The following is a 13,241-nucleotide window of genomic DNA, read 5'->3' as shown; positions in this document are numbered from 1 at the left end:
TGACTGTGGAAGCCATTACCCTGTTATTCCTGATGCTCCACCCATACCCTAGACACCAGGCTCTTAACCAGAACCCACCGAGAGCCCTATAAACATAAAGATGCTGGAGTTGGAAATGTTAAGAAGTAGTGAAATCTCCTTCCCTGGCTTCAGCATGTATTCAGCAATAAACAAATATTTTAAAGTACCTGTTATGTGCTTGGTACTAGTTTTAGCCCTGAGGATTGATGAAGGTTCTCTCCTTAACTTCCTTGTCTCTTCATTGTCCAATTTTAGCAAGAATCCTACTAAGTCAGTTTAGCTAGAATCCCTCATCCTCTTGGTGTCTAGTCAAGGTCCTCATTGTGATAGTTTGATTTATAATAAGAAATATGTATTTGGTCTTGCTCGCCATTTCTGGCACAGAGCACCTAAAACCCTTGGAATTTCCTAAGTGATAAGAGATATAAATATGCCTTAATATTCATTTTAAAAAAACCCTTTCAACCACACCTGAGTTGTTGCTAATGAGGTGACTGTTTGAATCACCTAAGGATAGGAGCTGGTTGCCAGGGGAATTGACCTTGTGATTGAAGGGTGGGAACCACTGGGGAGGGGACAGGGGCTGGAGGTTGAATCAGTCACCAATGGCCATTGGTTTAATCAATCATGCTTATGAAGCCTCCAAAAAAACCCAGAAGGACGGGGTTCAGGGAGCTTCCGGGTTGGTAAACACATGGGCATGCTGAGAGGGTTGGACCCAGAGAGGCATGGAAGCTCTGCTCCTTTTCCCCATGCCCTGCCTTACGCACCTCTTACATCTTGCTGTCCCTGAGTTATATCCTTTTATAATAAACTGGTAATGTAGTAAGTAAAATGTTTCTCTGCGTTCTTTGAGCTACTCTAGCAAAGGAGGGGGTGTAGGAACCTCTGATTTATAGCCAGCCTGTCAGAAGCACAGTTAATAACCCTGCACTTGTGATTGGCATCTGCAGTCAAGGGCAGTTTCATGGGACTGAGCCCTTAACTTGTGGAATCTGATGCTCTCTCCAGGTAAATGGTGTCAGAACTGAGTTGAATTGTAAGACACCCAGCTAGTGTAGAAGAATTGCTTGGGGTAGGGGTGTGGGGGAACTCCACACATTGGAACTGGTGAGCAGAACTGTACTCATCCTCCACCAGCTCCCAGCTGATATCTGATCACCATGGTCTGCCTTGAGCAATAATCCTGTTAAGGTAGTTTAGCCTATAAGCCCCCATGTTTCCTCTTAGTAATTTTACATCCATTGATCTACACGCTGCTCATCAGCTATAAATTCCCCCTCGCCATGCTGTATTTGGAGTTGAGCCCAATCTCTCTCCCCCACTGCAAAATCCCACCTTCACCTATCGTGTTGGTCTCCCTGAATAAAGTCTGCCTTATCGTTCTTCAATGGTGTCACTGAATCATTTTTTCTTAACAGGATATGGTGATTAGTAAAAGTAGGCTAGGCCTGCCCTCATGGGGCTGATGGATAATGTATTACTTCCCACAGGAGGGGGCCACTCCCACCCATTCTCATAAGAAGAGGTGTGAATTTTGCCAAATTCCATTTCCATTCTCCTGGGGCCCATGCAGTGTTGGCAGTAGAGGGGAGCTACTGGCTGGAGATCAGCTGCCTTGTGAGGCCCTGCCAGGACTGGTACAGAAGGGCTGACGTTTCTATTCACAGAGCCTGGCTCCTAACCAGGATGGCACCTGCTCAGAGTCTGAAGCCTGGCACACTCTAATTGTCCTGTGGTCTTGTGGCACTTTCAACCTATCAACTGAATCTTTCTTAAAAAGCTAATCCTGTGTTTATTGGTTTTCTGCTCTGAACTGGCATCACTAGAATTTTCCTTAAGTATGGAAGAGCTCAGAGAACAAGATCTGGATGTCTCTCCAGTGCCAGGACCTGAGTGAGAGAGGCTGGTGACATACTGAGGAAAAACTGGCCCAGTGCCCACCCCTACCACTGACTGTCCCCTGTTTTCCTGAATGGCACCAGCCCCTTCTGAGCCCTTGGACAAGATGCTGGGGGTCTCACCCCAATCAGATGTCACTAACTGGCTGAGTGGCCACAGCCGAATCTCTCCCCTCTCTGGACTGATATCCTATCTAAGTGTTTCTTGAATAAGTGAAGTCGCAGATGCAAAGGAAATTTTTAAGTTTTGTGAAAATGTAAGGTCCTGTGGGAACACTCTGTACTTCCCACTCAATTTTGCTATAAATGTAAAACTTATCTAAAAGTAAAAGTCTATTAAAAACAAACAAGCAAACAAAAATGTTAGGCCCTACAATGAACCCTGGACAGAGAATGAAGCCCTAAACTCTTACAAAAGCGCTGCACCTTTCTGTGTGGCTTGGGGAAGTATGGAAACTTTCTGAGCCTTGGTTCCCCTGTTCTACCCATTGGGGCTACTATAAGAATCAAATAAACTAATGGGTTTTTTAATATTGAGTTAATTATAGAGCACTGTCCCTCTGTGAGAGCTTCTTGTTAATATCTGTCACTTACTAAAGAGACTGTACTGAAGGTTGACCAGCCAGTCCCAAGGTGGCAGAAATTTTGTAGCTCTTAGAGAGCACTAGGAAAATCTAAAGAAAAGATGGGCACCACAAACAGCACATTCACAACTGAACAGATTACAAACAAGAAATGCTGGAGAGGGTGTGGAGAAAAGGGAACCCTCTTGCACTGTTGGTGGGAATGTAAACTGATACAGCCACTATGGAGAACAGTATGGAGGTTCATTAAGAAACTAAAAAAAGAACTACCATATGATCCAGCAATCCCACTACTGGGCATATACCCTGAGAAAACCATAATTCAAAAAGAGTCATGTACCACAATGTTCATTGCAGCACTGTTTACAATAGCCAGGACATGGAAGCAACCTAAGTGTCCATCGACAGATGAATGGATAAAGAAGCTGTGGCACATATATACAATGGAATATTACTCAGCCATAAAAAGAAACGAAACTGAGTTATTTGTAGTGAGATGGATGGACCTAGAGTCTGTCATACAGAGTGAAGTAAGTCAGAAAGAGAAAAACAAATACCGTATGCTAACACATATGTATGGAATCTAAAAGAAAAAAAAGGTTCTGAAGAACCTAGGGGCAGGACAGGAATAAAGATGATGACATAGAGAATGGACTTGAGGACACGGGGAGGGGGAAGGGTAAGCTGGGACGAAGTGAGAGACTGGCATGGACACATATACACTACCAAACATAGGGTGGATAGCTAGTGGGAAGCAGCCACATAGCACAGGGAGATCAGCTCGGTGCTTTGTGACCACCTAGAGGGGTGGGATAGGGAGGGTGGGAGGGAGACGCAAGAGGGAGGGGATATGGGGATATATGTACACGTACAGCTGATTCACTTTGTTATAAAGCAGAAACTAACACACCATTGTAAAGCAATTATACTCCAGTAAAGATGTTAAAAAAAAAAAAAACTGAACAGGAGGAAGAGAAGGAGGAGGAGATGGAGGAAGGAAGGGAGATCAAGGAGGAGGAGAAATAGGAGGAGATGGAGAAAGAGGAGGAACAGGAGGAGGAGGAGGAAGAGCAGAAAAAGCAGAAGCAGCAGAAGAGGAAGAGGAGGAGGAGGAGGAGGAAGAGGAAGAGGAGGAGAAGTAGAACAAGAAGCAGCAGCAATAGCGGGGGAAAAAAAGCAGCAGCAGCTGACAACGCAGAAGGAGAAGAAACAGAGGAGATGCTGAGGAAGCAGAAGCAGAAGTGAAAGAAGCAGAAGAAGAGACAGAAGACGAGGAAGGAGGAGGAGGAGAGAAGGGGGAAGGAAGCGGCGTGGCAGTTGCCAGAGAAGAAGGAGGAGGAGAAGTGGATAAAGCCGAAGCCACGAAAGTAGAAGCTGAAGCCAAAGCCGCAGAGAAAGCTGGCGGAGGAGAAAGAAGGAAAAGCAGTAGTGGGAGGCAAGCATAGAGGCAGGAGCAGCCCAAGCAGAAAAGAGCAGAAGCGGAAGTGAAAGCAACAGAGGAAGAGGAAGAAAACAAAGGAGTAGGGAGCGGAGAGGGAGAGGGGGCGGGGAGAGAAGCAGTAGAAGGAGTCCTCGAGGAAGGAACAGCAGCAGCGGAAGAAGCAGAAGCCGGAACGGCAGGCGTCAGAGCACCGAAGGCAGAAACTGAAGCCGGGGCAGCGGGGGCGGGAACCAGAGCGGAGAAAGCGGCCGCGGCGGCAGCGGGCCCGGGGCCGAGGGTGAGAGCGCGCGGCGCTGGCTGGGCACCGGCTGCTCCTCCTCGAAGGCCAGTTTCCTTCTACAGACACAGAGGCAGGTAAACCAGGGAGAGGCTCTTGCAATTCTATTTCTTTGGGCCCTCAAGACAAGGCCAGGGACCGAGCAGAATTCCTTCATTCTCGTTTTTGTTCCCTAGACGAAAAACGAGAATGAAGGAGTGAACTTTGATCAAGCGCCTTCTGAGAGCCAAGACGAGACAAAGGAGGTACAGTACCTGCTTCCCAGGAGCTCAGAGGCCGGGGCAGGGCAGTACTAGTGGTCAGAGGAGGGGTAGAGATCTTTCAGGTGAAGAATTTGGGAAATGAGGAAACGTCAGAGAGGCTTTAGAAAGAGGTGGGATTTGAGTTCTGAGTCAACAAGTGGAGATGGAATTTAATACATGGAATTGACGTGGGGAAGAAGGGCTCCTCTCCCAGGAAAGGGGTGCAGCCAAGGCTCTAATGTTCAGCCAGGCTGGCGGCCTGGCTCAGATACCGGCCTTTCGCACCCAGGGCTGAGCACAGCAAAGCCGCTGCCCGGGAAACAATTCCTCTCCCAGTCAAGAGGCCTGTGATACGGAGATCAGGCCTGTCATGGGACAGTCTTCCCGCTGGGGGAGAGACGGCCATTGGACTTGTCCCACCTCACTGACGAGAAGTGCCTGGGAGGGGACCAGAGGAACCGTGGTGCTGAAGAGCAGACGCCTCCAGACCCCGGAGGATGAGCTCGAGGGGAGAGAGAGCAGGGATTGTCAGTAACCCTCCAGGGTCCCCCGTCCTCTGCAGGGTTCCTCCTTCCAGGAAGACTGCAGGCTTCAGTGTTGCCTCCAAATCTGGTGAGGACATCCAGCCTGTCCCCAGAGCAGACCCTTCCCGGATTCCTCTCAGGAGCCAGATTCTCCATAGCTGCCCCAGCCTTTGAGCAAGGAGTGACCCAGAGTAAGTGAGAGTCAGGCCCTGAGCAGAGAATCTCAGGCTCTGTGAAGGTCCAGCAGAGGGTGGGGCCCCTTCAGGCCTCCCTCATTCACCTCAAGGATCCCAGCCCTCATTTCTTGAGTCCTGCTCCAGCCAGAGTCTATGAAGATGTCCCTTCCTGAAAACCCATGGCAGTGTGACAATGAAGCCAACATGATGGGGCCATCACCTGGTGAGGCAGCATCTGTGTGGATGGTACAGACCCTTCTCTCCTCCCGTCAGGCCACCACAACCCCACCACGAGGCTGAGAGAGAGGAAGTGTCTCTCTTGTGTGTGTGTGTGTGTGTGTGTGTGTGTGTGTGTGTGTGTGTGTGTGTGTGTGTGTGAGAGAGAGAGAGAGAGAGAGAGAGAGAGAGAGAGAGAGAGAGAGAGTTGAGATGGGGAAAACTGGGGAGTTCCAGGCAGTGATGGGATCTGTCACAAGGGGAAATTCCAAGTGATAGCAAGAGTTGGGGTAAAACGGGAAAATCAGAGGGGATAAGGAGAGGACAGAAAGGAAATTCTTCAGCCTTGTCAATATAAGGAAGCTTCCTAGGTCTGGTGAATATTAATTGAAAAATGCCCAGTGATGCATTTCTCTTCACAGCATCCAACAAAGTGCTGGTGCTGTGGTGCTTGGCTTAGAAACCAGTTTGCCTCTCACAGCATTTGTAAGATGCTCCCTCTCTCCCCGCATAGTTACTATATGTAAATGGCTTAGAGCAGTACCTGGCAGACAGTAAATGCTCAATAACTCTTAGTTATTATATTATTAAAGGAAGCATATTAAAAATGCCTATTAATTGATTAGAAAAATTATCTTAATACCAGAATGGACAGCAAAAATTCTTGTTCTGAGCAGGTCAAAGTTGAAAGTATTTCAGGACTGAGGAGGCTAGTGTCCTTCAACATGAGGGCAATAAGAGGGATTAGGACCATTTTCTCAAACCAGTGTTGTCTTTGAGTCCTATTAACTTTGGGTGAAACTAACACCACCAATAACCTTTTATCCACCTGGGTTGCCTCCAGGTTTGCAATTACAGTAAAGTAAAATTGGTGACTTTTCAAGTCACTTAATGGCAGGCCTAGCTGTCCATCTCACCCCTCCCATGCTGGAGCATCTTTGCAAAATGCTTTGAGAGCTACAGATAAAATAAATTGTTATGGTGTAGGAGGACCAAGGCTCTGGGGCTTCTCTGAGTGAGAAATGAAGGAGGCCCGCCTTCTGTGCCTTATGCAGCCATGATTCACGAGATCTCTGAACTCACCTTCCCAGGCCAGGTTTCCAATCCAATGTTTTCTTTGTATGTTGAAACATCAATTGGCCTTGATGGTCAGCAAAGGGGACATCTCCTCTCAAACCTGTCTATTCTTCTCCATGTCCACCCCTACCACTCTGGCCAAAGCTACTCTTATGGCTCTTCTAGAGCCCAATGACCTTGATTGTCTCAGATCTGCAGCTGCCAGCAAGATCTTGAAAAAATTTTTAAAATTTTTTTATTTGAGTACAGTTAATTTATTATATTAGTTTCAGGTGTACAACATAATGATTCAATATTTTTATAGATTATACTCCATTTAAAGTTATCGTAGGGGCTTCTCTGGTGGCGCAGTGTTTGAGGGTCCGCCTGCCGATGCAGGGGACACGGGTTCGTGCCCTGGTCCGGGAGGATCCCACATGCCGCGGAGCGGCTGGGCCCGTGAGCCATGGCCGCTGAGCCTATCGTGCGGAGCCTGTGCCCCACAACGGGAGAGGCCACAACAGTGAGAGGCCCGCATACCACAAAAAAACTAAATAAATATATAAAATAATAATAATAAAGTTATCGTAAAATATTGGCTATAGCCCCTTGCTGTACAATATATCCTTGTAGCTTATTTTTCTATACATGGTAGTTTTTCTTAATCCTTGACCCCTGCATTGCCCCGCCCCCTTCCCTCTCCCTACTGGTAACTACTAGCTTGATCTCTACCTCTGTGAGTCTGGTTCTGTTTTGTTATATATGGTCGTTTGTTGTATTTTTTAGATTCCACATATAAGTGATAACATACAGTGTTTATCTTTCTCTGTCTAACTTCACCAAGCTTAATACCCGCCAGGTCCGTCCATGCTGTTTCAAATGGCAGAATTTCATTCTTTTTTTGGCTGAGTAGTGTTCCACTGTGTATGTGTGCATCACATCTTCTTTATCCATTCATCTGTTGATAAATGCTTAAATTGCTTCCATATCTTGACTACTGTAAATAATGCTGCTCTGAACATTGGGGTGCATGTATCTTTTCAAATTAGTGTTTTTGTTTTCTTTGGATATATGGTGCAGCCACTATGGAAAGCAGTATAAGTTTCCTAAAAAAACTAAAAATAGAACTACCATATGATTCAGCAGTTCCACTCCTGGGTATATATCCAGAGAGATCTTTTTAAAATGCAAATATGATGGCATTTTAGCCCCTCTCCCTTCCAATCAATCCTATGACCGTAGGCAAATCCCTTCCCACCTTGGGACTGGGAATCCTTAAAATGATACTGAGGAGTTCGGGCTACTTGGTTTCCCAGGGTCCTCCCCACTCGGTCTATGGTTTTCTGTTGCTGAGGGTACTGATTTCAGACTCCTCCGGCCCAAACAGACTTTGGAACTAGCAGTGACATGGCAGAAGTGGAGGTGTGAATAAATCTCCCTAAAGAAACAAATTCTCCTGCTCCCTCTATTGTCAGAATATTTGTGCTTGAAAGTGGCCTTCACAACCAGAGCCAAGGGAATTCTTTGTCATCTGCAGTTTAATTATTGGTTCAGTTACTTAAATGAGTGACTTAAACTTTACATTTCCTCTCCAGACAGCCAGAAAGTGGGCATGAAGCACCACAGCATGTCCCAAAGGCATGATGTGTAGTCTATAGGTTAAAAACTTTACACAGGCAAGTCTTTAAAATAAATCATTTACAACTGTTCATGTTCTATTAAAGAATAAATAAGGACCTCTTGGGCACATTAGTTTTGGGGATTCCCTTTCTGCCCTAGGATATATTTCTTCTCTATTTAATTTTCATTCCTTCTAACTTCCATTCTTAGATCTCTAGAGTTAGAATACCTAACCTTCTTTTGCTTGGAACACAAAGTAATAATCATTCCCACTTTGTTTCCACAGTAGCAGCCTGTGTCTCATATTTGCACACTTTATTCCCCAACATCATTTAAATGCAGCAGAGAAAAAATAGAGTAATTCAAGAGGATCAGATAAGAACCCGATTCTGGTCGCTCCCTGAACAAGACATTTTCTCTCAACAATTCAGAGGCTTTTGAAATTTGCACTTTCCCATACAACACTTTTCACATGCCAGTGGAACAGGCTCTTTGTTGGAAACTCATTGCATGGGCACTTGCTCTTGTCAAATCTACCGTCCAAGAAGCCTGGCAGGCTGCAAGGGACCCCAGCCTCCGCAGCTGACACTCTGGGTCAAGGACCTCTTTAGTGACTCAGAATCTGAGGACCTGAAGTTCGCAGCTGTGTCCCTTCTTGAAAGTTCTCTTTGCTGTGAGCATTACATGAGAAGCCATTGAAGTGCAAAGCAAGGTCCATGTGGATGACAGCTCTTCTAGTGAAGTCACCCCCTGTCACTTCAAGGGCACCTGCTTTGCATTAGTGCTCATCAAATAAGATTGAGAGAGTAAGCTCGTAGCCCCCTGACCTGGTCCTAGGTTCTGAGCATCGTTAAGGGCACGAACTGAACACAGCACCTGCCACGTAATAATCTGTATTTCAAAGGATCAACGTCCTATCTAGATAATAATCCCCAGGCATTTTAAGTTGAGTCCCATCTTATTAGGCTCATAAAAGCTCTTCTACCTTAATTAATTTTGTTCCAGGTAACTTGTATAGAAAGCCTGAACACAAAGAGGCCCAAAGTGGTGGTGTTCTCCATATTATCTTGAAAGTGATAGCCATTTAGATTTTAATCAGAGGAGTAACTGAAATTCTTAACATCTCCACTGCACACTAGGGAAAACTGAGAATAGTTTCTTGTCCAAACAGGTTGGAAATCTCTGTTGCAAAATGTCTATAGGACCACTGTGGGTATGGCAATAAATCTATGATATTGCCACACCTGGCCTCCTCCCGACACACACCAAACACTGACAAATTTCATCTCTCAAGTCTGAATCATTCCTGACAGTGTACAATAGCTTTGCCATGTGTGGACCCTCAGATACACACAGGTGAAGTCACTTATGCTGGTCATGCAGTTAATTTGTGTGTTGGCTCTTAGCTGCCATCTGAGATTACTCCATTACCAACTTGATTGATATCCGTGTCCCCAGTGGTAAAATGAGAGTTTTAGAGGGAAAAGAAGCACAAAGCAATTTTTTTTTAAAGAAAGAAAGAAGCTCAAGTGTTTGTTCCCAGGGTTCTCTCTTGGAACGTGGCTTTGGAAAATGGTTTAGTCAGCATTTTTCCTCCCAAAGGATTTTTTTTTTTTCCTTACCTCTACCTTTTCAGGTATTGGCAAGAATGGGAGGGAGTCTTAAAAGACTGGAAGTTTTTGGCTGTGTGTTATAGCCAGCCTCGGGACAGAAAGCCCCAGTACTGTCTCAGTCTCTCCCGCCCCTGTTCTCCTCCTCCTCCTCCTCCTCCTCTTCCTCCTCCTCCTCCTCTCCTCCTCCTCTTCCTCCTCCTCCTCCTCTTCCTCCTCCTCCTCCTCTTCCTCCTCTTCCTCCTCCTCCTCCTCTTCTTCCTCCTCCTCCTCCTCCTCTTCCTCCTCCTCCTCCTGCTCTTTCTCTTTCTCTTTCTCTCTCTCCCCCTACACCCATACACAAGATCATTCAGTCAGTGGAGGGACTTTGGGAGAAGAGAGAAGGAGAAGAGACATAAGCCAGCAGACTTTTAGGTGCCTTTTACATTCCCCTTTCAGTGAACTTAAGTAAAACAGCTGTCTTCCTCGGCATGTGGCCCAGAGAGTCACCTGCTGATTCTGCGGATCTAGCCGCAGCTCTTTAGTTAATGCCAATTGCAGAGAGGCTAGAATGAGCAGGAAATCTGTATTCCCACAGAGATGGATCACTTGGTAATACACTGAGTTTCCATCTGTAAAACAGAGGAGATGAACACTTAAAACCTGAAATATTCTTTTCATAAAATTTGTTCTCTTTATAAAATAATAACAAAACAAAAAATTAAGAGCTATGCCCTAAAAGCATCAGTGAATTTCAAAACAGCACAAATTCTTTCAAAAATCCTAAAAGTAATAGTCCACAGATACATTTACCCCGCCCACCAGCTACCTGGAAATCTTATCAACAGAGAAGAAGCTGAAGTAGGGTCAGTCAAAGAAGATACAGAGGGCCAGTCAGAGGCTAAACCAAACCCCACGGCTACATGGTACTATCCACGCTGCCATCTCCAATCCCCTCAACACCCACATTCTCCCTGAACCACTCTCCCTCCCCCACCCATCTCTTTCTTAACTCAGTTGATTATTTAAGCTGATTTCAGTAAGCAAAAACAAAAGCCTCTCTCTTTCCAAGGTGGAGGATAGGGGAGACTTGTCCTCACAAATACAGGATTCACTTTGTTAACTTGTGGTGGTTGTGATAAGACTATGAACATTCCCAGATGAATGATTCAAAACAATAAGAAAACAACAACAAAAACCTTAATCAAAGGGAGGTATCAATCGGGAAACAAGCATTGCATTTCTTTTGTGCATCTGTGCGTCAACTCAACCAACAAGAACAGAGCACCGCTGCTGTACAGGCCCACAATGAAGCCCCAGCTCATTCATTTAATGGTTGCCCTTAGGTAAGTTACTTCATCTTTCCAAACATCTGTCTCCTTATCTGTAAAATGGGGATAATAACAGTTCTTACCTCAAAATGTCACTGGGAGGACTAAATGCAATCATTCATAGAAGAGTAATCAGTCAGTACATGGCACAGTGTAAGTATCTAATACATGTTGATGATTATCATTTATCTTTTTATCTTTAGATATCATACAGAATGTGGGACAGGAACAGGAAGTGGATATCTATAAAGATTCTTGCAATAATGAAGACCACGTTCTAGCTCCTTTGAAATGGGTTCAATTAGTTTCTGAACATCAAGCTTCACTGTCCTACATGCTTCTGGGGAGAGCTAAGGGAGCAAGAGTTCACCCCCTGTGTAGCTTTCGAAGAGAGATGTTTATCCTCACAATGACTATCAGCAGTCCCTTACAGGGAAAGCTGGAGCTACATTAAGCACATGCCTGTTGAGTTGCCTTCTTTTAGTCACATGGTCCGTGATAGAAAACTGGACTATCTATACTTGGGAGGAGCCCTAGGGCCTGAGGGAAAGAAAATGTTTCCCTGCACCCAAGCAGCAATAGCTTCATAAGAAGGTGTTCACTCCTCTGTCTCCCAAGGAATTACAAACAGAGCTCCAATCCCACCTCTGCCATGTCCTGTGGAAACCTGAGTGAGTTATTCATCCCCTCTGAGTGCATTTGCCCATCTGAAAAGCAGAGTTGATACTACCCATCTTGAAGGGTTGTTGTAACGACTAGAGATAATGTATAATTTAAACATATGACACACAGTAAACATATGACACCATGTGCCCAGCACTTTACAGATACTTAATAAACAAGAGTTTTTGTTAGACAAATTGCAATGGTGTGTGATCATTCCTGGGTCAGAGAGGAGAGTTCCCCCATGTGAATACTAAGAGGTATTTGACTAACACAAGTCTTAATTCATACTGGTCCAGAAATGAGGAGACCTGGGGCAAGTCACACAGCCTGAGTCTCAGGCTTCTCATATGAAAAAGAAGGGGCTGGACAAACCATCTCAGGGGCCATAGACTGCAGAGACTCAGACTGTGTGGTTCCAGAGTCTAGAACTCTGCTCCTGGACTTGCTGAGTAACGAGAATATGACCTAAAGCATATATAGCACTTGGATATATGACTCAGCCATCCCACTCTCAGGTAAATATCCAGCAGAAAAGTGTACATGTGTTCAATAATGTGTGCAAGCACATTCATTGCAGGCCTATACTTGTAAAAGTTGGAAACGGTCCAAATGTCCAGTGACAGTAGAATGGATCAATAATTGCGGTATATTCAAACAATGGAATACTATACAGCCATGCGAATGAACAATGACTGCTACACACACACAGTGGATGGGTCACAGAAATAAACTGTTGAGTAAAAGAAGTCTGACATAGAAGAGTACATACTGTTTGATTCCATTTATATGAAGTTCAAAAACAGACAAAACGAATCCATGATGTTACAAGTCAAGACAGTGGTTACCTTTGAGTAATGAGAAGGTATGAGGGAAGTTTCTGGAGAGCTGGTAAGGCTCTGTTTATTGATGAAGGTATGTCTGCTTTGAGAACACATTTGTGTGTGTGTGTGTGTGCGCACGTGTGTGTGTATATACACACACATATATAATAGTTCAAGTAAAAGTTTACATTAAAAATATGCATAGGGCTTCCCTGGTGGCGCAGCGGTTGAGAATCCGCCTGCCAATGCAGGAAACACGGGTTCGTGCCCTGGTCCGGGAGGATCCCACATGCCGCGGAGCGACTAAGCCCGTGAGCCATGGCCGCTGGGCCTGCGCGTCCGGAGCCTGTGCTCCGCGATGGGAGAGGCCACAACAGTGAGAGGCCCGCATACCGCAAAAAAAAAAAAAAAAAAAAAAAAAAAAAAAAAAAAAAAAAAAAAAAAATATGCATAGAACACTTTTCAGCTTCCAGGATCTCTGATTTTCATTTCCTCCTCTGTGCCAGACACTGTCCTGGGGGAGGGGTGGATAGAGGTGACTGCATACAGAGACAAATAAGAAGACAAAGCATCTACCATCAAGGAGATCACAGCTTTGAGGGAAGACAGATGGGTAAACAAAAAATTACAACATGATAAAAGGCTATGATGCAGATTTGAGCTGATAAATATGGGATCCTAGAGAGACAGTATAGGTGACATTTGAAATGGATCTTGAAGAGAATTCCAGGCAGAGACAATCACATGTGTAAGTACAGACTGGACAGGGGGATTAA

At 45.2% G+C, this 13,241-nt stretch overlaps 1 long non-coding RNA gene across 1 annotated transcript; it reads left to right on the top strand.

Annotated features, from left to right (window-relative positions):
• Window positions 1-3,951: 3,951 nt before the first annotated feature.
• LOC136794325 (uncharacterized) lies at window positions 3,952-11,838 on the top strand. The gene is made up of 3 exons (XR_010840932.1): window positions 3,952-4,301; window positions 4,401-4,469; window positions 11,182-11,838. It is a non-coding gene; the product is annotated as an uncharacterized lncRNA (long non-coding RNA).
• The last annotated feature ends 1,403 nt before the right edge of the window (window positions 11,839-13,241 follow it).

This window comes from Kogia breviceps, chromosome 5 (genome assembly GCF_026419965.1).
Source record: "Kogia breviceps isolate mKogBre1 chromosome 5, mKogBre1 haplotype 1, whole genome shotgun sequence".
Classification (NCBI taxonomy): Eukaryota; Metazoa; Chordata; class Mammalia; order Artiodactyla; family Physeteridae; genus Kogia; species Kogia breviceps.
This window is presented reverse-complemented; position numbering and strand designations above follow the sequence as displayed.